Genomic DNA, 21,144 nt, shown 5'->3' with positions numbered 1-21,144 from the left:
ATGTAATAGTTCTAAACATTTGTGCCTCTAATAACAGAATTTCAAAATACTTGAAGCAAAAACTGATAGTATTCAAAGGAGAAATTGTCATATCCACAATTTGATTTGGATACTTACTCTTCTCTCAATAAATGGTATTTTTCATTATGGGTGGTCACTTTGAGAAAACTAGGATTAGAAAGGAACTTCTTCAGCCCAGTGAAGGACGTCTCTGAAAAAAACTGTAGGTTAACATCATATTTAATGGTGAAAGACTGAATTTTTTTCCCTAAGATAAGCAACAAAAAAAAAATGGCAACTCTCAACCATTTCTGTTTCACAATGTACTGGAGGTTCATTGCAGCCAATGCCGTCAAGTAAGAAAATGAAATAGGCTGGGCCTGTCATCCCAACACACAGGGAGACTGGAGGGCGGGGGTCAGGATCACCTGATGTCAGGAGTTCCAGACCAGCCTGGCCAACATGGTGAAACCCTGTCTCTACTAAAAATACAAAAAAAATTAGCCAGGCATGGTGCTGGGCACCTATAATCCCAGCTACTCAGGAGGCTGAGGCAGGAGAATCACTTGAACCCAGGAGGCAGAGGTCACAGTGAGTTGAGATCACACCACTGTACTCCAGCATGGGCAACAGAGCGAGACTCCATCTCAAAAAAAAGGAAAGAAAAGGCATCCAGATTCAAAAGGAGGAAGTAAAGCGTCTTCTTTGTGGATGATATGATGGTAGAAAATCTGATGGAGCCTGCAAAGTTTCTGGAACTAAGTTGTGGACTGCAGAGTCAGTCTATAAATAGCAGTTGCATTTATTTAGCAATGAACAGTTGGAAACTGAAATGTAATAAAACCAGTACCACTGATAATAGTATCAGCTATGAAATGCTGGAAACTACATAGCATTATAGAAAGAAAGTAGACTTACATAAGTGGGGAAATATTCTTTGTTTATGGGTCAGAACACTCATTGTTGCTAAGATGGTAATTACCTCTATATTGATTTGTTGATTCAATGCAATTTCAGTCAAAATGCTAGCAGGCTGTTTTTTTGTTTTTTGTTTTGTTTTGGTAGAAATTGATGAGCTGATTATAAAATTCATGTGGAAATGTAAAGAATATAGAATACCTGAAACAGCTTTGAAAAAAGAACAAAGTTGGAGGTCTAATGCTATCTGATATCACAATTTATGGTAAACTCAAGTAGTCAGAACAGTGTTGTACTGGTATAAGATGGGGAAATCGATAAATGAAATAGAACAGAGTCCAGAAGTAAGCCAGTACATAAATGGACAACTGAATTTTGACAAGGTGCAAAGGCTATTCGTCAGAGAAAGGATAGTCTATTCTAATAATGCTGGCACAATTGGATATACAAATGCAAACAAATGAACTTCAGTCTATATCTTGCGCTATATGTGAAAATGAGCTCAAAATGAATCAAAGACCTAAGTGAGCAAGCCTAAAATTACAAACTTTTGGCAAAATTAAAACAAAATCTTTATCTCGAGTCAGGCAAAATTATTTTTAGTTACAACATCAAAAGCATGATCCATTAAATAGTGCATTGATAAAATGAATTTTTATCAAATTGAAAACGTGCTCTTCAAAAGAGAGTTTTTAAGATTTGCTCTATCACCCAGGCTAAAGTGTAGTGATGCGATCTTGACTCACTGCAACTCTCATCTCCCAGGTTCAGGCTATTATCCTGCCTCAGCCTCTCAGGTAGCTGGGACTACAGGCACGTGCCACCATATCCGCTTAATTTTTGTATTTTTAATAGAGATGGAGTTTTACTCTGTTGGCCAGGCTGGTCTCGAACTCCTGACCTCAGGTGATCCACCCACCTTGACCTCCCAAAGTGCTGGGATTACAGGTGTGAGCCACCACGGCCAGCCAAAAAGAGAATTCTTAAAAGAATGAAAAGACAAGCTGCAGGATGGGAGAAAATACTTGCAAATCAACTATGTGATTAAGGTCTTGTATATACAGTGTGTACTAATGAACTCTCAACTGAATACCAACAATCCAATTTTTAAAAATCTGAAAAAGATTTGATAGATACTTCACCAAAGAAGATATATTAAGTATATGAAAAGATGTTTAGTCTTTATATTAATTTAAATGCTAATAGTAACTAGAGAAATGGGAATTAAAATCAGTGAGCTAGCACTACATACCTGAAAGACTGACCATACCAACTGTTCGCAAACATGTGAAAGACTGGAGCGCTATACTTTACTGTTAGGACTATAAAACAGTACAGTTACTTTAGGAGACAGTTTGGTTGTTTCTTCAAATGTTAACGTACAGACCGGATATGGTGTCTTACGCCTATAATCCCAACATTTTGGGAGGCTGAGGCAGGAGGATCACTTGAGGTCAGGAGTTCAGAAGCAGCCTGGCCAACATGACGAAACCATGTCTATACTAAAAATACAAAAATTAGCTGTGCTCTGGCCAGGTGCAGTGGCTCACGCCTGTATAATCACAGCACTTTGGGAGGCCAAGGCGGGCAGATCACAAGATCAGGGGTTTGAGGCCCGCTTGGCCAACATGGTGAGACCCCGTGTCTGCTAAAAATACAAAAATGAACCACGTAGTGGTACATGTCTGTAGTCCTAGCTACTCGGGAGACTGAGGCAGGAGAATCACTTGAACCCGGGAGGCAGAGGTTGCAGTGAGCCTAGACTGTACCATTGCACTCCAGCCTGGATCACAGAGAAAGCCTCTGTCTCAAAAGAAAAAAAAATTAGCTGGACGTTGTGGCACAGGCCTGTACTCAACCTCAGCTACTTGGGAGGTTGAGGCAGGAGTATTGCCTGAACCTGGGAGGTGTAGGTTGTGGTGAGCCAAGATTGTGCCTCTGTCCTCTAGTCTGGGTGACAGAGTGAGACTCTGTCTCAAAAAAAAAAAGAAAAAAAAAAAAAAGTTAACATACACCTACTAGCAGTTCCCATTCCTAGATATTTACTGAAAAGACTTGTACACTAATGTTCACAGCAACTTTATTTGTGATAGTCACAAACTGGAAAAAATGGATAAATAAATTGTGATATAACCATACTACTTAAGCAATATAAGGGAATGAACTATTTATTGTTAGTCACAACAACAGGGATGAATTTCACAATAATTATGCAAAGCAAAGGAAGGCAGGCACTGGCTGGGTGCTGTGGCTCATGTCTATAATCCCAGCACTTTGGGAGGCTGAGGCGGGCGGATCACACGAGGTCAGAAGTTTGAGACCAGTCTGGCCAACATGGCGAAATCCTATCTCTACTAAAAATACAAAAATTAGCTGGGTGTGGTGGTGGGCACCTGTAATCTCAGCTACTCGGGAGTCTGAGGTGAATTGCTTGAACCCGGGAGGTGGAGGTTGCAGTGATCCGAGATGAGATTTCGCCACTGTACTATAGCCTGGGTGACAGAGTGAGACTTTGTCTCAAAAAAAAAAAAAAAAAAAAGAGGCAGGCAGGCACTTTGGGGGTGACTAAGTATGTTCCCTATCTTGATTTTTCACAGGTGTATACTATATATGTGCTTTGAACGTGTATAATTTATTGTGTGTCACCTGTATATAAAGTTTATTTTTATTTTGTTTTAATTTTTTGATAAAATTACACAGGAACTAACACAGGATTTTTTTTTTTAAATTGAGATGGACTGGGTCTTGCTATATTGCCTAGGCTACTCTTGTACTCCTGGGTTCAAGCTGTTCTCTTGCGTACAGGTACACACCACCAGCAACCCATTTAGTCTAGCATTTAATTGATAGACTAAAATTTAGTTTTTGTTTGTTTCTGGCCCAAATAAAGCTGTTTAAAAAAAACTTTTTTTTTTTAAATTCATGCAGGCCTGGTACGGTGGCTCATAATCCTAGCACTTTGAGGGCCAAGGTGGGTGGATCACCTGAGGTCAAGATGAGACTAGCCTGGCCAACATGGTAAAACTTTGTCTTTACTAAAAATATAAAAAAATTAGCTGGGCTTGGTGGTGGGTGCCTGGAATCCCAGCTACTCAGGAAGCTGAGGCAGGAGAATGAATCTCTTGACCCTACCAGGCAGAGGTTTCAGTGAGCCGAGATTGTGCTATTGCACTCCAGCTGGGGCAACAGAGCAAAAACTCTGTCTCAAGAAAACAAAATCATACAATAAAGATTTGTTATGGCTAGAAAATGATAAAAGATTGATTAAAAACTGTTTATATAGCATGCATTGTATTAGGGTTCTCTACAGGGACAGAGCTAATGGAACTTATATATATATGTGTGTGTGTGTGTGTACATGTGTGTGTCTATATATATATATAGAGAGAGAGAGAGAGAGAGACAGAGAGAGAGAGAGTTTATTAAGTATAAACTCACATGATCACAGGGTCCCACAGAAGGCCCCCTGCAGGCTGAGGAGCAAAGAGACCCAGTCCGAGTTTGAGGAACTTAAGAGTCCGAGGTGAAAAGTATCCAGCATGGGAGAAAGATGTAAACCACGAGGCTAGGCTAGTCTGTCTTTTCACGTTTTTCTGCTTGCTTATATTATAGCTGCACTGGCAGCTGACTAGATTGTGCCCACCCAGATTAAGGGTGGCCCTGCCTTTCCCAGACCACTGACTCAAATGTTAATCTCCTTTGGCAACACCCTCACTGACACACCCAGGATCAGTACTTAGTATCCTTCATTCCGGTTGAAACTCAATAACTATCACATGCATCATTACTTCATTTGTCATATACTTAAATATATACAAAGCCGAAAAACTTGAAAGAAATTTTGTTCTTAGATATCATTAAGAAATAAAATTCCTTTGGAGTAGTGGTTTTCAACTAGAGACTATTTGTCCTGGAGACATTTGATTTTCACAGCTGTTACTGGAATCCACTGGGTGGAGGTCAGAGATACTTCCAAACAGCCTGCAATGCACAGCAAAGTTCTCTTCAACAAAAAATTATCTGATTTCAGATGTTAGCAGTGCCAAGGTTGAGAAACCCTGATTTGGAGTATCTAAAGTCAATTTAGTTGTTTATTATTTGAATCCTGCGTTATTACGCATTAATGTGTTGAAATGTGTTACTGCCAAAACCTTTGGAGAAAATTGTGTATTAGGTTTTTGGGAATGTGTGGTTGATGTGTTCATGAGACTCTTTGATTCATGAAATAATTATTTTTGTATAGCCACCTAGAGTTCTGTTTGGATGTGTTGCAGTACTTGTTTTCATATCATTTGAAAAAAAATGTTGAAATATTACCACTACCATACACCAGTTCCCCAAACCTAGTTGGATAGAGGCCACCAGTAGAGCTTAATTTTAATTGATAAACTAAAATTTAGTTTTTGTTTTTGAAATAATTGGTGGCTATTTGAAATCTGAAGTGTAGATACAAGGTTTATTAATTTTGAATGTCGACACATAGCCAGCTTTTTTGCCAGTGTTCCATAAATAGGCCAAGACCCTGGTTCTCAGACAACTTCAGCAGTTTTACTGATAACACTTGGATCTTTAGTGTTTTTTTCTTTTTCCATTTTAAAAGAGAACCTTGAGGAGAGAGAAGGTAGATATGACTGGGAGAATAGCGGTAAGGACAATGATTTTGATTGGCTTGAAACATGGGCTGCTAATATGTTGCTTTTGAGGAATGGTATTTTTCTAAATGGAGTAATACTTGGGATTTTGTAAATTCAACTTGATGAGGATCTTAGTAGCTTGCTGCTATTGCAGAGTTATCTACAGCTGCTCCAGAAAGCTAATGGCCACATAGCTGGATTTGGTCCATGCGCAGAGGTAGAGAGTATCTTACTTTGCATGTTACTTGCATCTGTTGCACTAAAGCAGTAATCCCCTCACTTTGGAAGGCTGGGGCAAGTGGATTGCCTGGGCTCAGCAGTTCAAGACCAGCCTGGGTAACATGGCAAAATCCCATTTCTACAGAAACAACAACAACAACACACACACACAAATTAGCCAGGCATGGTGGCGTGTACCTGTAGTCCAAGAACTGAGGCGGGAGGATCTCTTGAGCCTGAGAGGCTGAGGTTGCAGTGAGCCAATACCACGCTACTGTATGCCAGCCTTGGTGACAGAGTGAAACTCCATCTCAAAAAAAAAAAAAAAAACTTTAAAAGAAAAAAAAAAACCAGTACTTTCTGAAGTAGAAAGTGCTTTCTGAAGGCAAACCTTCTCTAAAAGCCCAAAGAGTAAACAACATATGCTTTGCCCACCATGCAAGTCTTTGTTGCAGCTATTCAGTTCTGCCTTTGTAGTGTGAAAGCAACCATAGACAACACATAAATGGATGAGTGGCTGTCTTCTGTTAAAATTTATTTACAAAAATGGGGCTGGATTTAGCTTGTGGGCCATAGTTTGCCAAACTGTGTTCTAGGCCATCAGTGTTTCCTCTTTAGGATATTTGACATTTTTTGCTTGATTTCCCAGTGGTGGCTCATTGCAAATAAAAGTGGTACCCTTTCACTTATAGCTGCTGTGCTGTATTGAATGGCTTTTACTGATGATAGTATGTAATAAGTGAATGATGTGAACTTTAGGAAGCAGAATAAGGCAGCCTTAGCTCCTTTCTCTCTCACATGCAGCTGCTTGTTGAATTCAGGCACATTTACTTTGAAAAGTCTCTGGAATTAGGTTTTTTAATGTTTGTATTTGTAATTTCTTGGCTGCAGTAGGATAATAACCTCCTTATTGCTCCTTCTGCATTTAAGGTTCTCAAATTCATCAATGTCCACAAATGTTACCTAAGTTACCTTTCTAAAATAAAAGTATTGTGGTACGCTTCTCTGCCTATAATTATACAGGGACTCCCAGTCACCCAGAACGGTGGTTCTTAACTGCTTTTTATTCTTGAGTTCCTTTGAAAAATCACTAATAGCTGTGGATCCAAGAAAATGAGTTTACTTTTATATGTGTTCATGTACATAGTTTTCCTCACTTGGGGGAATTGGGCAGTATAGGGCCCTGACATTTTATTCATGTCTCTTAGTTAGCAAACCTTTATTTACATTAAAGTACATTTCTTCCCATGCCTTTATAAGGCTTCATGATCTGGCTAGAGTCTGTCTTTGTAATTTATCTTCCATGTTCACACACACAGATACATACAACTTATATACCCCCTCCCCTAACCCTTGTGCTTTTTTCTACAACGAACCAATTTTCCTTCATTATGGCAATTTCTTCCATTCTTGTGACTTTGCAAATAGCATTTCCTTGTGCCAGGATTGTCCTTAACATAAATTTCCCTTCCATGTGCCCATTTTCTACTTCTCAGGACTCATCTCAGATATCAAATTCTCTGTGAAGATATTGCTGACATCTCTTCCTTGGCAGACAGAAGTTAATATGAAGGAATTCTAGCAAATGAAACAAATAGGGACACCTTTTCTTTGGAGTGGGGAGGAAGATGGAAGGAAGGTTTCTTGGAAAGATTTCTTTGCTCTTCTTGAAAGATAACACTATTTCATAACCTTCTTAACCACTGTAAGTCTCATTTTCTGAATTCATTGTCAGTTTCTTAAATCGATTACATTATTGATAAATAATAATATTTATCTTAGTGGGGTGTTAGAATAAATGAAGAACAATGTTTCAATCTCTATAACACCTTAATACTTACACAGGAAATTCCCTTTTGTGGTCATTGGGTGGCTTTCAGAACTTATGCAGGGAGGAGTTAGTGTATCTTCAGAGACCTAGTACTCTCAGTTCTTGATAAAAATGTTCTAATGAAAAACTAGGTCATAAATTTACTAGAACATTTCTTGAAATCCTTCTGGTGAAATTACTTTACAGTGTGTGGGTAAGCTACAAGTCACTATGCAAATATTTATGTTGTTATAGGTATTGTTACTTTTAAAGGACCAGAGGGATCTTTACTATTAGATAAAAAAAAAAATTTTTTTTCTAGTCAGTTGCTGATAGAATAGATTCCTGGCTTTCATAAATTAACATTTATAATTGTGGGTTCTCACTATTCCATGAATGACAGGGAGGATGCATGGGATATGATAATTTGTAATTTGCAGAGCACAGATTGGTCCTAGTCTACTTCGTAGTAGGGAAATCTCAATGTGATTTGCTAATCTCTACTTATTTGTGTAGTAACTTTTTTTTCTTTCTTTCTTCCTTTTTTTTTGAGACAGGGTCTCATTCTGTTTGCCCATGCTTGTGTGCAGTGACACAGTCATGGCCCACTGCAGCCTTGACCTCCCAGGGGAAGCAGTTCTTCTACCCGAGCCATCCAAGTAGCTGGGACTATGGGACTCTAGGCGTAAACCACCATGCCCAGCTAAATTTTAATTGATTGATTTTTGTAGAGATGGGAGGTCTTGCTTTGTTGCCTAGGCTGGTCTTGAACTCTTGGACTCAAGTGGCCCTCCCACTTCCCTCTCCCAAAGTGCTGAATTATAGGTACGAGCCATGTTGCTGGGCCATAGTAACTTTTGTTGCCAGCACTATCTTTCTGCAGTTGAAGCCAACTCCTACTGCTGGTGATCAAAGAGAAGCAAAAAGCAAAAGCTATAGGAGGAGGAGTAAGTTAAACAGTAAAATGTAATATTTTGTGATGGCTTAAATTCATGATACATATGAGTCACCTTTATGGTTTATATAGTAATATGAATAATATAAATTATTTTAATCTTCTTAGAATCATTAAAGGTTTGTAGGAGTTAAAAATAATTGTATTTGGCCAGGTGTGGCGGCTCATACCTGTAATCCCAGCACTTTGGGAGGCTAAGGTGGGTGGATCACTAGGTCAGGAGATCAAGACCATCCTAGCTAACACAGTGAAACCCCATCTCTACTAAAAATACAAAAAATTAGTCAGGCGTGGTGATGTGTGCCTGTAGTCCCAGCTTCTAGGGAGGTTGAGGCAGGAGAATCACTTGAACCCGAGAGATGGAGGTTGCAGTGAGCCGAGATTGTGCCACTGCACTCCAGCTTGGGCGACAGAGCAAGACTCCGTCTCAAAAAATATATATATTAGAAAAATGAATAAATAATTATACTTTAATGTTTTATATTCTATAGTAGTATTCTCCAATTTGGAAATCTTTCAAGTTGTCTTGGGAAAAATCCTTCATAAACTGATTTTTTATTTTTTAAAAAAACTTCATAAACTGATACTAAGGATCTATTGTAGTTGAAGTCATTGCTTTAGGTATCCATTTGTTGAGACTTCTGAATTCAGTAGGGCTGTCTCTCTCTCTTTTCTGTCTCTTTCTGTTTCTGTGTATATCCTTCTGAATGAAATTTGTAAGATATAGTAGTCCATTAATATGGATGCTGCCTTTTCATTGTGTACAGTCCAGATTTTTCTTTGATTGTGACAAACGTTGCCCTTTATTTCTTCAGACTCAGTTCCTGATGCTTACCACCTCTGTTTACATTTGCTCTCTGTACTTGAACTACTAGCAGTCCACTGAATATGAGAAAGGATTTCACTGTTCCTTTGTACATACTGTTTTCTTTGTCATCTTATTTAACTAAGGAACTTTATTAGAAATGAAGGAAACTAGATATTTTACTCTAGCCACTCACATATTTCCACAATATTTAAACATTCAAGAAGAATTGATGGAAAGTGCCAAGGATTAGCAAATGGAAGACTTGAATTTAAGATCTACCTCTGCCATTAATTGGTTATGTGGACTTGGCAAGATCACATGACGTTGGCATTGGGATTGGTGTTGTCTTATGTAAAATCAGGATTGGAACAAAGCAGTGGGTTAGCAAATTTGCCCTTTCCTTTTTTCTGCCTTCCTATTCTTTTATTTTTACACATTTGAAAGATACAGCACGTTCTCATCACTTTGCAATGAATTCCTACGGCTGTAATTCTCTGTGGGGATTCAGGGGTGGGACATTGACCCTGAGATGAGGCAAGTATTAAAATGACAGAAGACCTGGGGATTTGAAATGCACCCTAAATATCTCCAAAGTAGCCAGGTGCGGTGACTCACACCTGTAATGCCTGCACTTTGGTAGGCCAAGGTGGGTGGATCACGAGGTCAGGAGTTTGAGACCAGCTTGGCCAATATGGTGAAACCCCATCTCTACTAACAATGCAAAAATTAGCCGGGTGTGGTGGCACACACCTGTAGTCCCAGTTTTTTGGGAGGCTGAGGCAGAAGATTGAACCCGGGAGGCAGAGGTTGCAGTGAGCCGACATTGCACCACTGCATTCCAGCCTGGGTAACAGAGAGAGACTCCATCTCAAAGCTCCGCCCCCCCCAAAAATCTCTAAAGTATCTTCCGTCTCTTAAATAATATTCATCTGTGTTATTAGCATGAGACAAAAATATTTATGGATATATGAGCTTAGGTCCAAAAAGCTGTTCCTCAGCTTATTTTGTCTCAAGTCCAGATTGACGCTAAACAAGTGATCACTAACGCCCTCTGTTGGTGGTAACTGTTGTACTTTTTCTTTTAAAATTTATGTCGTAGCGTAATGTTCACCGTGATACTAAAAAAAATGTTTGAGACCAAGCGTCTCTGTCTTATGGAATGGAATTAGAGATACTTATTTACCAGATGCTTTAAGCAGGAGGAAAAGACAGTAAAACACTTTAGTTATATCATAACAGTACCTGCATTAGAGTTGTACTGTTTATTGGGTGTGTAGCTTTCTTGGTTTCTGAAAATTTGCATGTTGAAGGTTTTTAAGTTGAGGAGCTTCTGTATAATTTGAGAGAATTCACAGTTTCCCTCCCTGTCTTTTATTTTGAAATAATTTCAAACTAATAATAAAATTAAAAGAATAGTGTATTAGGGTTATCCAGAGAAACAGAATGAATAGGATATGTATATATAGTTTATTAAATATATAATCCTTATATAATTATATATAATGCTGTTAACTTTAACATATAATTTCTTATGTAGTATAAATTATAAGGAATTGGCTCACATGATCATGGAGGCTAAAAAGTCCCAAGATATGCCATTGGTAAGCTGGAGACCCAAAAGAGTTAATATGTAATTCCTATCTAAGGGTGAAGGTCTGAGAAGCAGGAAAGCCAGTGGTATAAGTTCTAGTTCAAAAGCCAGCAGGTTCTAGACCCGCGAAGAGTTTTGATGTTTCAGTCTGAGTCCAAAGGGAGGAAAACACCAATGTTCGGCTAAAGCACTCAGGCAGGCAGAATTCCTTCTCACAGCTTTTTTGTTCTATTCCTACCCTCAACAGATGAGGTCTGCCACATTGGGTGGGCAGCCTGCCTTACTCAGTTGTCTACTAATTCACATTTTTATGTCATCCAGAAATACCCTCAAAATATCCCCAAATGTCTGGACATCCGTTGGTTCAGTCAAATTGACATATAAAGTTACTCAAAATAATAAAGAGAACTTCTGTATACTGTCTACCTAAATTCACCAGTTTTTGTTTGTTTGTTCGATTTTTTTGAGACAAAGTCACTCTTGCCCAGGCTGGAGTGCAGTAGTGCGATCTTGGTTTACTGCAATTTCTGCCTCCCAGGTTCAAGTGATTCTCATGCCTGAGTCTCCTGAGTAGCTGAAACTACAGGCATATGCCACCATGCCTGGCTAATTTTTGTGTTTTTAGCAGAGAATGGGTTTTAACATGTTGGCCAGGCTAGTCTTGGACTCCTGACCTCAGGTGATGTGTCTGCCTTGGCCTCCTAAAGTGCTGGAATCACAGACATGAACCACTGCGCCAGGCCAGTTCCCCAGTTTTTAACATTTTGTCACATTTTTTTTTTCCCCAATGCATGTGTGATTCTTTTCTTTTATAATTTCAATTTTTATTTTAGATTCAAGGGGGTTCATGTGTAGTATATTTGTTACCTGAATATATTGTGTGATGCTGAGATTTGGGGTGTGATTGATCCATCACCTTGGTAGTAAGCATAGTATCTAATAGTTTTTCAGCCCTTGCCCCTTTCCCTTTTCCTCACTCTTCCTTCTAGTAGTGCCCAGTATCATTGCCATCTTTATGCCCATGAGTACCCATTGATTAGTTCCCACTTGTAAGTGAGAAAATGCGGATTTGGTTTTTTGTTCCTGTGTTAATTTGCTTAGGATAATGGCTTCTAGCTGCATCCAAGTTGCTGCAAAGGACGTGATTTCATTTATGGCTGCAAAGTATTCCATGGTGTACATGGACCACATTTTCTTTATCCAGTCCACCACTGATGGGTACCCAGGTTGATTCTATGTCTTTGCTATTGTGAATAATGCTGTGATGAACATATGAGTGCATGTGTCTTTTGGTAAGAACAAAGTTAAATATTAATTTAACAGATACCTCCACCATCTGTTATTTCTTGACTTTTTAATAATATCCATTCTCACTGGTGTGAGATGGTATCTGATTATGTTTTTGAATTGCATTTCTATAATGATTAGCAATGTTGGAACATTTTTTTCATATGTTTGTTGGCCACTTGTATATCTTCTTTTGGGAAGTGTCTCCCTCTTTTGCCTGTTGATTGCTTGTTCAATTGTTTACATTCTTTGTAAAGTTTGGTTATTAGAACTTTAGTCAGATGCATAATTGGTCAGGATTTTCTCCCATTCTGTAGGTAGTCTGTTGACCCTCTTGTTAGTTTGTTTTCCTGTGGAAGACCTCTTTAGCTTAATTAGGTCCCACTTGTCAATTTTTGTTTTTGTTACATTTGCTTTTGAGGACTTAGTCATAAGTTATTTCCCAAGGCCCATGTCTAGAATGGTGTTTCCTAGGTTTTCTTCTAGGATTCTTAAAATTTTAGTTTTACAGTTAGATCTTTAATCTATCTTAATTTTTGTGTATGGTGAAAGGTAGGGGTCCAATTTCATTGTTCAGCATATGGCTAACCAGCTATCCCTGCACTATTTATTGAATAGGAAGACTTTTCCCATTGCTCATTTTTGTCAGCTTTATACAAGATCAGATGGTTGTAGCTGTTAGGTTTATTTCTGGGTTCTTCATTCTGTTCCATTGGTCTGTATGTCTGTTTTGTACTAGTGCCATGCTGTTCTGGTTACTTACTGTAGCCTTATAGTATAGTTTGAACTCAGCTAATGTGATGCTTCCCACTTTGTTCTTTTTGCTTAGGATTGCCTTGGCTATTCTGGCTCTTTTTTAATTCCATATGAATTTTAGAATAGTTTTTTTCTTGTTCTGTGAAAAATAATGTTTCTAGCTCTATAGGAATAGTACTGAATCTGCAGATTGCTTTGGGCAATATGGCCATTTTAATTTGGCCATGTGGTTTACTTACCGCATGCTATTTGGCCTGTAGTTTACTTGTTTTGTTATGTTTTTGCCAGGTTTTGGTATCAAGGTGATGCTGGCTTCATGGAATGAGTTTAGGGAGGAATCCCTCCTCCTCAATTTGTTTTATTCTTTCAATCCAGCAGCTTAGAATGTTTACCCATTTGTTTGTGTCACCTGTGATTTCTTTCAGCAGTGTTTTGTAGTTCTTGCAGAGATCTTTCACCTCCTTGATATTTGTTATTTTGTTTCTGTGTATTCTTAGGTATCTTTTTGTTGTTGATTCTGTTGTAAATGGAATTGTATTCTTGGTTTGGCTCTCAGCTTGAACGTTATTGGTGTATGGAAATGCTACTGATTTTTGTACATTGACTTTGTATCCTGAAACTTCAGTGAAGTAATTTATCAGTTGTAGAAGCTCTTTTGCAGTCTTTAGGGTTTTCTAGGTATAGAATCACGTAGTCAGTGAAGAGAGATCGTTGGATTTCTTTTTTTCCTATTTAGATGCCTTTTATTTCTTTCTCTTGTTTGATTGTTGTGGCAAGGACTTCCAGTACTATGTTAATTAAGTAAGAGTGGTGAGACTGGGCAATCTTATCTTGTTTCAGCTCTCAACGGGAATACTTCCAGCTTTTGCCTGTTCAGTATGATTGGCTATGGGTTTGTCATAGGTGGTTCTTATTATTTTGAGATACGTTCCTTTGATGCCTAATTTTTTGGGGGTTTTTATGATAAACAGATGTTGGATTTTATCAAAAGCTTATTCTGTTATCTATTAAGATGATCATAGGGTTATTTTGAATTCTGTTTATGTGGTGAATCACATTTATTGATTTGTATATGTTGAACCAGCCTTGCATCACAAGAATGAAGCCTGCTTAATCATGGTGAATTAACTTTTTTGGTATAGTGCTGGATTCGGTTTGCTAGTAGTGTGTTGAAGATTTTTACATCTATGTTAATCAGGGATATTGGCCTGTAGTTTACTTGTTTGTTGTGGTTTTGCCAGGTTTTGATAATCAAGGTGATGCCGGCTTCATAGAATGAATTAGGGAAGAGTCCCTCCTGCTCGATTTTTTGGAGTAGATTCAGGAAGACCGTTACCAGTTTTTCTTTAGATGTCTGGTAGAATTTGTGAATCCATCTGGTCTAGGGTCTTTTTTGGTTGATGGGTATTTTATTACTTATTCAATTTTGGAATTTGATATTGGTGTGTTTAGAGTTTCATTTCTTCCTAATACCATGTTGGGGGGTGGGTTGTGATTTTCCAGGAATTTATCAGTTTTCTCTAAATTGTCTAGTTTGTGTGTATACAAGTGTTCATAATAGTACCTGAGGATCTATTGTATTTCTGTGGAATCAGTTGTAATGTCACTTTTGTCATTTCTGATTGTGCTTATTTGGATCTCTTTTCTTCTTAGTTTATCTATCTGTTAGTCTGCCAATCTCATATAACCTTTCAAAGAACCAAGTTTTGGTTTCATTGATTCTTTTAATTTTTAATTTTTGGGGGTATATGGTAGGTGTATATATTTAGGTGGTACATGAGATACTTGGATACAGGCATACAGTGCGTAGTAATCTCATTGTGGTAAATGGGGTGTGCACCCCCTCATTTATTCTTTGTTATAAGCAATCCAATTATAATATTTTGGTTATTTTAAAATGTACGATTATCATTGACTATAACCCTGTTGTGCTATCAAGTACTAGGTCTTACTCATTCTTTCTGTTTTTTTGTACCCCTTATTCGTACCCCCACTCCACCCCCATTACTATCCTTCTCAGTCTCTGGTAACCATCCTTCTACTCTGTATCTCTGTGAGTTCAATTGTTTTTATTTTTAGCTCCCACAAATAAATGAGAACTTGCAATATTTGTCTTTCTGTGTCTGGCTTATTTTACTTAACATAATGACCTCCAGTTCCATCCATGTTGTTGTGAATGACAGGATCTCATTCTTTTTATGGCTGAATAGTGCTTCATGATGTATATGTACCACATTTTCTTTGCCTATTCATTCATCTGTTGATGGACACTTAGGGTGATGTTGAAAACTTTTTTGTATGCGTCTTTGCCATTTATATGTCGTCTTTTGAGAAATGTCTATTCAGATCTTTTGCTTGTTTTAAAAATCAGATTATTAGATTTTTTTTTTCCTGTAGAGCTGTTTGAGCTCCTTGTATGTTATTAATCCCATGTCAGATATATAAACTGCAAATATTTTCTCCCATTCTGTGAGTCGTCTCTTTGTTATTTCCTTTGCTGTGCAAAAGCTTTTTAACTTGATGTGATCCTATTTATCAGTTTTTGCTTTGGTTGTCTGTGCTTGTGGGGTGTTATTCAATAGATTTTCTCCCAGACCAATGTCCTGGAGGGTTTTCCAGTGTTTTCTTGTAGTAGTTTCATAGTTTGAGGTCTTCAATGTAAGTCCGTAATCCAGTTTAATTTGATTTTTGTATAAGGTGAGAGATAGGGGTCTAGTTCCATTCTTTTCTACATCTAGTTTTCCCAGCCCTGTTTATAGAAGAGACTGTCCTTTCCCCATTGCCAATGTATGTTCTTTGCACCTTTCTTGAAAATGAGTTCACTGTAGGTGTATTGATTTGTTTCTGGAATCTCTATTCTGTTCAGTTGGTCTGTTGGTATGTTTTTATGCCAGTACCATGTGTTTTGGTTACTGTAGCTCTGTAGTATAATTTGAAGTCAAGTAATGTGATTCCTCCAGTTTGGTTTGGTTTTGTTTTGTTTTTTGCCCAGTATTGCTTTACCTATTCTGGGTCTTCTGTGGTTCCATATAAATTTTAGGATTGTTTTTTCTTTTTCCATGAAGAATGTTACTGGTATGTTGATAGGGATTGCATTGCCTTGAGTCTGTAGATTACTTTAATTAGTGCAGACACGTTAAAAATACTGATTTTTTGAGTCTGGTAACATGGAATATCTATCTATTTTTGGACATCCTCTTCAGTTTCTTTCATCAGCGTTTTATAGTTTTCATTGTAATAATCTTTTACTTTGGTTATATTACTTCCTACCTATTTAATTTTATTAGTAGTTCTTGTAAGTGGGATTACTTAAAATTTTTTTTTCAGATTGTTCACTGTTAACATACAGAAATGCTACCGATTTTTGTATGTTGATTTTATATCCTGCAACTTTCGTACATATTTATCAGTTCTAATCGTTTTTTGGTGGAGTCTTTAGGTTTTTCCAAAAATAAGGTAATATCGGTAAACAAGGATAATTTGCCTTCTTCCTTTCGAATTGGGATGCCCTTTATTTCTTTCTCTTGTCCGATTGCCCTAGGTAGGACTACTAGTACTGTGTTGAATAACAGTGGTGAAAGTGGGCATCCTTGTCGTTTTCCAGATCTTAGAGGAAAGGCTTTTTGTTTTTCCCCATTGTCCTTTATTCTGTTGATAAGATGTATCACATTGATTGATTTGCACCTGTTAAACCATCCTTGCATTCCAGGAGTAAATCCCACTTGGTCATGATGAATGCTCTTTTTAATGTATTCATTGGTTCTTTATATGGATATTTGGGTTTCAATTTGTTTGGTTCTGGTCCAATTTTAGTTATTTCTTCTGCTAGCTTTGGGGTTCTTGTTTTTCTGTTTCCTCTAGGTGTGATGGTAGATGGTTAATTTCAGATTTTTCTAACTTCTTGAGGTAGGCCTTTCACGTTATAAACTTCCTTGTTTATACTGTTTTTGCTGCATCCCAGAGATGTTGGTATGTTATGTCTCTATTCTCATTTATTTCAAAGAATTTTTTTATTGCTGCTTTAATTTCATCATTTACTCAAAAGTTGTTCAGGAGCAAGTTGTTTAATTTCCATGAAATTGTGTGATTTTTAGAGATTTTCTGGGTATTGATTCCAAGAGTATAGTGGGTATGATTTTGATTATTTAAAATTTGGAACTTGCTTTATGGTCAAGCATGTAATGGATCTTGGAGTATGTTCTGTGTGCAGATGAGAAGAATGTATATTGTATGGTCGATGGGTGGAGTATTCTGTAGGTGTCTATTAGGTCCAGTTGTTCTGTGTCCAATTTAAGTCCAGAATTTGTTAGTTTTTTGCCTCAGTGATCTGTCTAATGTTGTCATGGGGATGTTGATGTTTCCCACTACTACTTGTGTGGCTCTTTTCTTAGGTCTAGAGGTACTTGTTTTATAAATCTGGGTGCTCTCATTTTGAGTGTGTCTATATTTAAGACTGTTAAGTCTTGTTGAATTGAATATTTTATCATTCTGTAATGCCCTTCTTTGTCCTTTTTCACTGTTGTTGGTTTAAAGTCTGTTTTCTGTGATATAAGAATGACAAACCCTGCTCTTTTTTGTGTTCCCTTTGATGATCTTTCTCAAACGCTTTACCTTGAACCTGTGGATTTTATTAGATATGAGGTAGGTCTCTTGAAAACAGCAGATGGATGAGTCTTTTTTTTGGGGCCAGCGTGCCTGCCTCTCTGTGTCTTGAGATCTCTGCTGTTAGACTGATGGGGTACCCTTTGTACATGATCTGACGTTTTTCTCTAGTTGTCTTTAAGATTTTTTTACTGGCTGGGTGTTGTGGCTCATGCCTGTAATCCCAGCACTTTGGGACGCCAAGGCAGGTGAATCACAAGGTCAGGAGATCAAGACCATCCTGGCTAACATGGTGAAACCCCATCTCTACTAAAAATAGTAAAAATTAACCAGATGTGGTAGCACATGCCTGTAGTCCCAGCTACTCAGGAGGCTGAGGCAGGAGAATCACTTGAATCTGGGAGGCAGAGGTTGCAGTGAGCCGAGATTGTGCCACTGCACTCCAGCCTGGGTGACAGAGCAAGACTTTGTCTCAAAAAAAAAGAAAAAAAGATTTTTTCCTTAGCATTGACCTTGGACAGTCTGGTGATATGCCTTGGTGATGTTCATTTTGGATAGTGTCTCACAGGTGCTCTGGATTTCTTGTACTTGGATATCTATCTCTTTAGCAAGTTAGGGAAATTTTCTTGACTTATTTTCTCAAGTATGTTTTCCAGGTGGTTTTCTTCTTCTCTGTCTCTTTCAGGAGTGTCAGCAATTTATAGATTTAGTAATCTCATATTTCTCAAAGACTGTTCTTTTTTTTTCCTTCTTGTTGAGAGTCTTGCTGTGTCACCCAGGCTGGAGTGCAGTGGCTCAGTCTTGGCTCACCACAATTTTTGCCTCCCAGGTTCAAGCAGTTCTTGTGCTTTAGCCTCCCAGATAGCTGACATTACAGGCATGTGCCACCATACCTGGCTAATTTTTGTGTTTTCAGTAGAGACAGGGTTTCAGCCACATTGGCCAGCTGGTCTCAATCTCCTGGCCTCAGATGATTCACCCACCTCAGCCTATCAAAGTTCTGGGATTACAAACATGAGCCACTACACCTGTCCCAACTTTGTTCATTTAAAAAAATTCTTTTTACTTTATTTTTGCTTGACTGGGTTTGTTTGAGAGTCTGGTCTGTAAGCTCTGAAATTCCTTCTTCTGTTTGGTTCAGTCTATTGATAAAGCTTTCTGTTGTTTTTTGTTGTTGTTTTTGTGTTTGAGACAGAATCTCACTCTTTTGCCCAGGCTAGAGTGTAATGATGCAATCTCAGCTCACTGAAACTTCCACCTCCTGGGTTCAAGTGATTCTCCTGCCTCAGCCTCCCGAGTAGCTGGGATTACAGGCATGCGCCATCACGCCCAGCTAATTTTTATTTTTAGTAGAGATGGGTCTCACTGTGTTGGCCAGGCTGGTCTCGAACTCCTGACCTAAAGTGATCTGCCCACCTCACCCTCCCATTTAAAAATTTTTTAAGTTATTTAATTCCAGAAGCTCTGATTGATTTTTAAATTTTGTTTTATTTTAGTTTCAGGGGTGCAACTGCAGGTTTGTTATGTAGGTAAATTGTGTTTTGAAGGGTTTGGTGTACAGATATGTTTTGTTGCCTAGGTAATAAGCATAGTACCCAGTAGGTAGTCTTTCAGTCCTTACTTTTCTCCCACCTTCCATCCTCAAGTACGCCCGGGTGTCAGTTGTTTCCTTCTTTGTGCCCTCTATACTCAGTATTTAACTACAATTTATAAGCAAGAACATGCAATATTTTGTTTTCTGTTCCTGTGTTCACTTAAGATCATGGCCTCCAGCTCTATCCATGTTACTGCAAAGGACATGATGTCACCTTTTTTTTTTTTTTTTTTTAGTTAGAGTCTCATCCTGTCATCCAGGCTGGAGTGCAGTGGTGCAATATTGGCTCACTACAACCTCTGCCTCCTGGGTTCAAATGATTCTCCTGCCTCAGCCTCCCAAATAGCTGGGATTACAGGTACCCATCACCATACCCAGCTAATTTTTGTATTTTTACTAGAGACAGGGTTTCATCATGTTGGCCAGGCTGGTCTTGAACTCCCAATGTCGCTCTTTTTTTTATGACTGTGTAGTATTCTGTGATGTATATATGCCATATTTTTATTGAGTCTACCGTTAATGGGCATTTAGGTTGATTCCATGTCTTTGCAATTGCAGGTATTGCTGCAATGAACATACGTGTGCGTGTCTTTATGGTGGAACAATTTATATTCTTTTGTGTATATAACAAATAGTAAGATTGTGGGTTGAATGGTAATTCTGCTTTGGGATCTCTGAGAAATTGCCAAACTGCTTTCCATAGCGACTGAACTAATTTACATTCCCACCAGCAGTGTTTAAACACTTCCTGCTCTCTGCAGCCTTGCCAGCATCTGTTATTTCTTGATGTTTTAATAGTAGCCATTCTGACTGGTGTGAGATGGTATCTCATTGTGGTTTTGATTTGCATTTCTGTAACGATTAGTGATGTTGAGCATTTTTTCATATGCTTGTTGCCAGTGTTTAGGTCTTCTTTTGAGAAGTATCTGTTCATGTTTTTTGCCTACTTTTTAATGTGGTTGTTTTTTGCTTGTAGATTCGTTTCTTTCTTGAGGAAGATTCTGAATATTAGATCTTTTTCAGATGCATAGTTTGAAAATATTTTCTTCCATTCTCTAGAGTATCTAATTACTCTGATGATAGTTTCTTTTGCTATGCAGAAGCTCTTTAGTTTAACTGGGTTTCATTTGTCAGTTTTTGTTGCAGTTGCTTTTGGAGTCTTTGTTATGCTATCTTTGCCAGGGCCTGTGTCCAGCATGGTATTTCCTAGGTTATCATCTGGGGTTTTTACAGTTTTAAGTTTTACATTTAAGTGTTTATTCCATCTTGAGTTGATTTTTATATATGGTGTAAGGAAGGGGTCTAGTTTTAGTCATCTGCATATGTTTATCCACTTATCCCAGCAGCATTTATTGAATAGGGACTCTTTTCCCCATTGCTTGTTTGGTTGGCTTTGTCAAAGATCAGAGTGTAGGTGTGTGGCCTTATTTCTGGCCTCTCTATTCTGTTCCATTGGTTTGTGTGCCTGTTTTTGTAGAAGTACTATGCTGTTTTGGTTACTGTAACCTTGTGGTATAGTTTGATGTCAGGTAATATGATGCTTTCCACTTTGTTCTTTTTGCTTCAGATTGCCTTCTCTATATGGGCTCTTTTGAGGTTCCATATGAATTTTACAATAGTTTTTCCTAATTCTGTGAAGAACGTCATTGATAGTTTGATAGGAATACCATTGCATCTTTAGATTGCTTTGGGCAGTATGGCCATTGGCCAACAGTCTTCCTATCCACAAACATGGGATGCTTTTCCGTTTGTGTTCTCTCTGTTTCTTTGAGCAGTGTTTTGAGTAATCTTCATTGTAAAGATAGTAAACCTCTCTATTTAGCTGTATTCCTAGGTTTTTAAATCTTTTCGTGGTTATTGTGAATGGGATTGCATTCTCGTTTTGGCTCTCATTTTGGATGTTGGTGTATAGGAATGCTACTGATTTTTGTACCTTTGTACCTTGTTCTTATTAGTTTCAAAGAATTTCT

The 21,144-nt window shown here is 38.1% G+C and overlaps 1 protein-coding gene across 12 annotated transcripts in view; it reads left to right on the top strand.

The window, feature by feature from the left end:
• RALGPS2 (Ral GEF with PH domain and SH3 binding motif 2) overlaps positions 1–21,144 on the top strand; it is a 188,104-nt gene that overhangs the window by 14,010 nt on the left and 152,950 nt on the right. For 4 of the 12 annotated variants that reach the window (XM_078356234.1, XM_035279978.3, XM_078356232.1 and 1 more), the window contains exon 2: positions 7,268–7,476. The exons of the other annotated variants lie outside the window; for them this stretch is intronic. The gene's annotated coding sequence lies outside the window, so the exon portion shown is untranslated. The remainder of the gene's footprint in view (positions 1–7,267; positions 7,477–21,144) is intronic. 12 annotated transcript variants of the gene reach the window in all.

The sequence above is a fragment of the Callithrix jacchus genome, chromosome 18 (assembly GCF_049354715.1).
Source record: "Callithrix jacchus isolate 240 chromosome 18, calJac240_pri, whole genome shotgun sequence".
Lineage (NCBI taxonomy): Eukaryota > Metazoa > Chordata > Mammalia > Primates > Cebidae > Callithrix > Callithrix jacchus.
The sequence above is the reverse complement of the archived record's forward strand: the minus strand, read 5'-3'. Positions and strand labels throughout refer to the sequence as shown.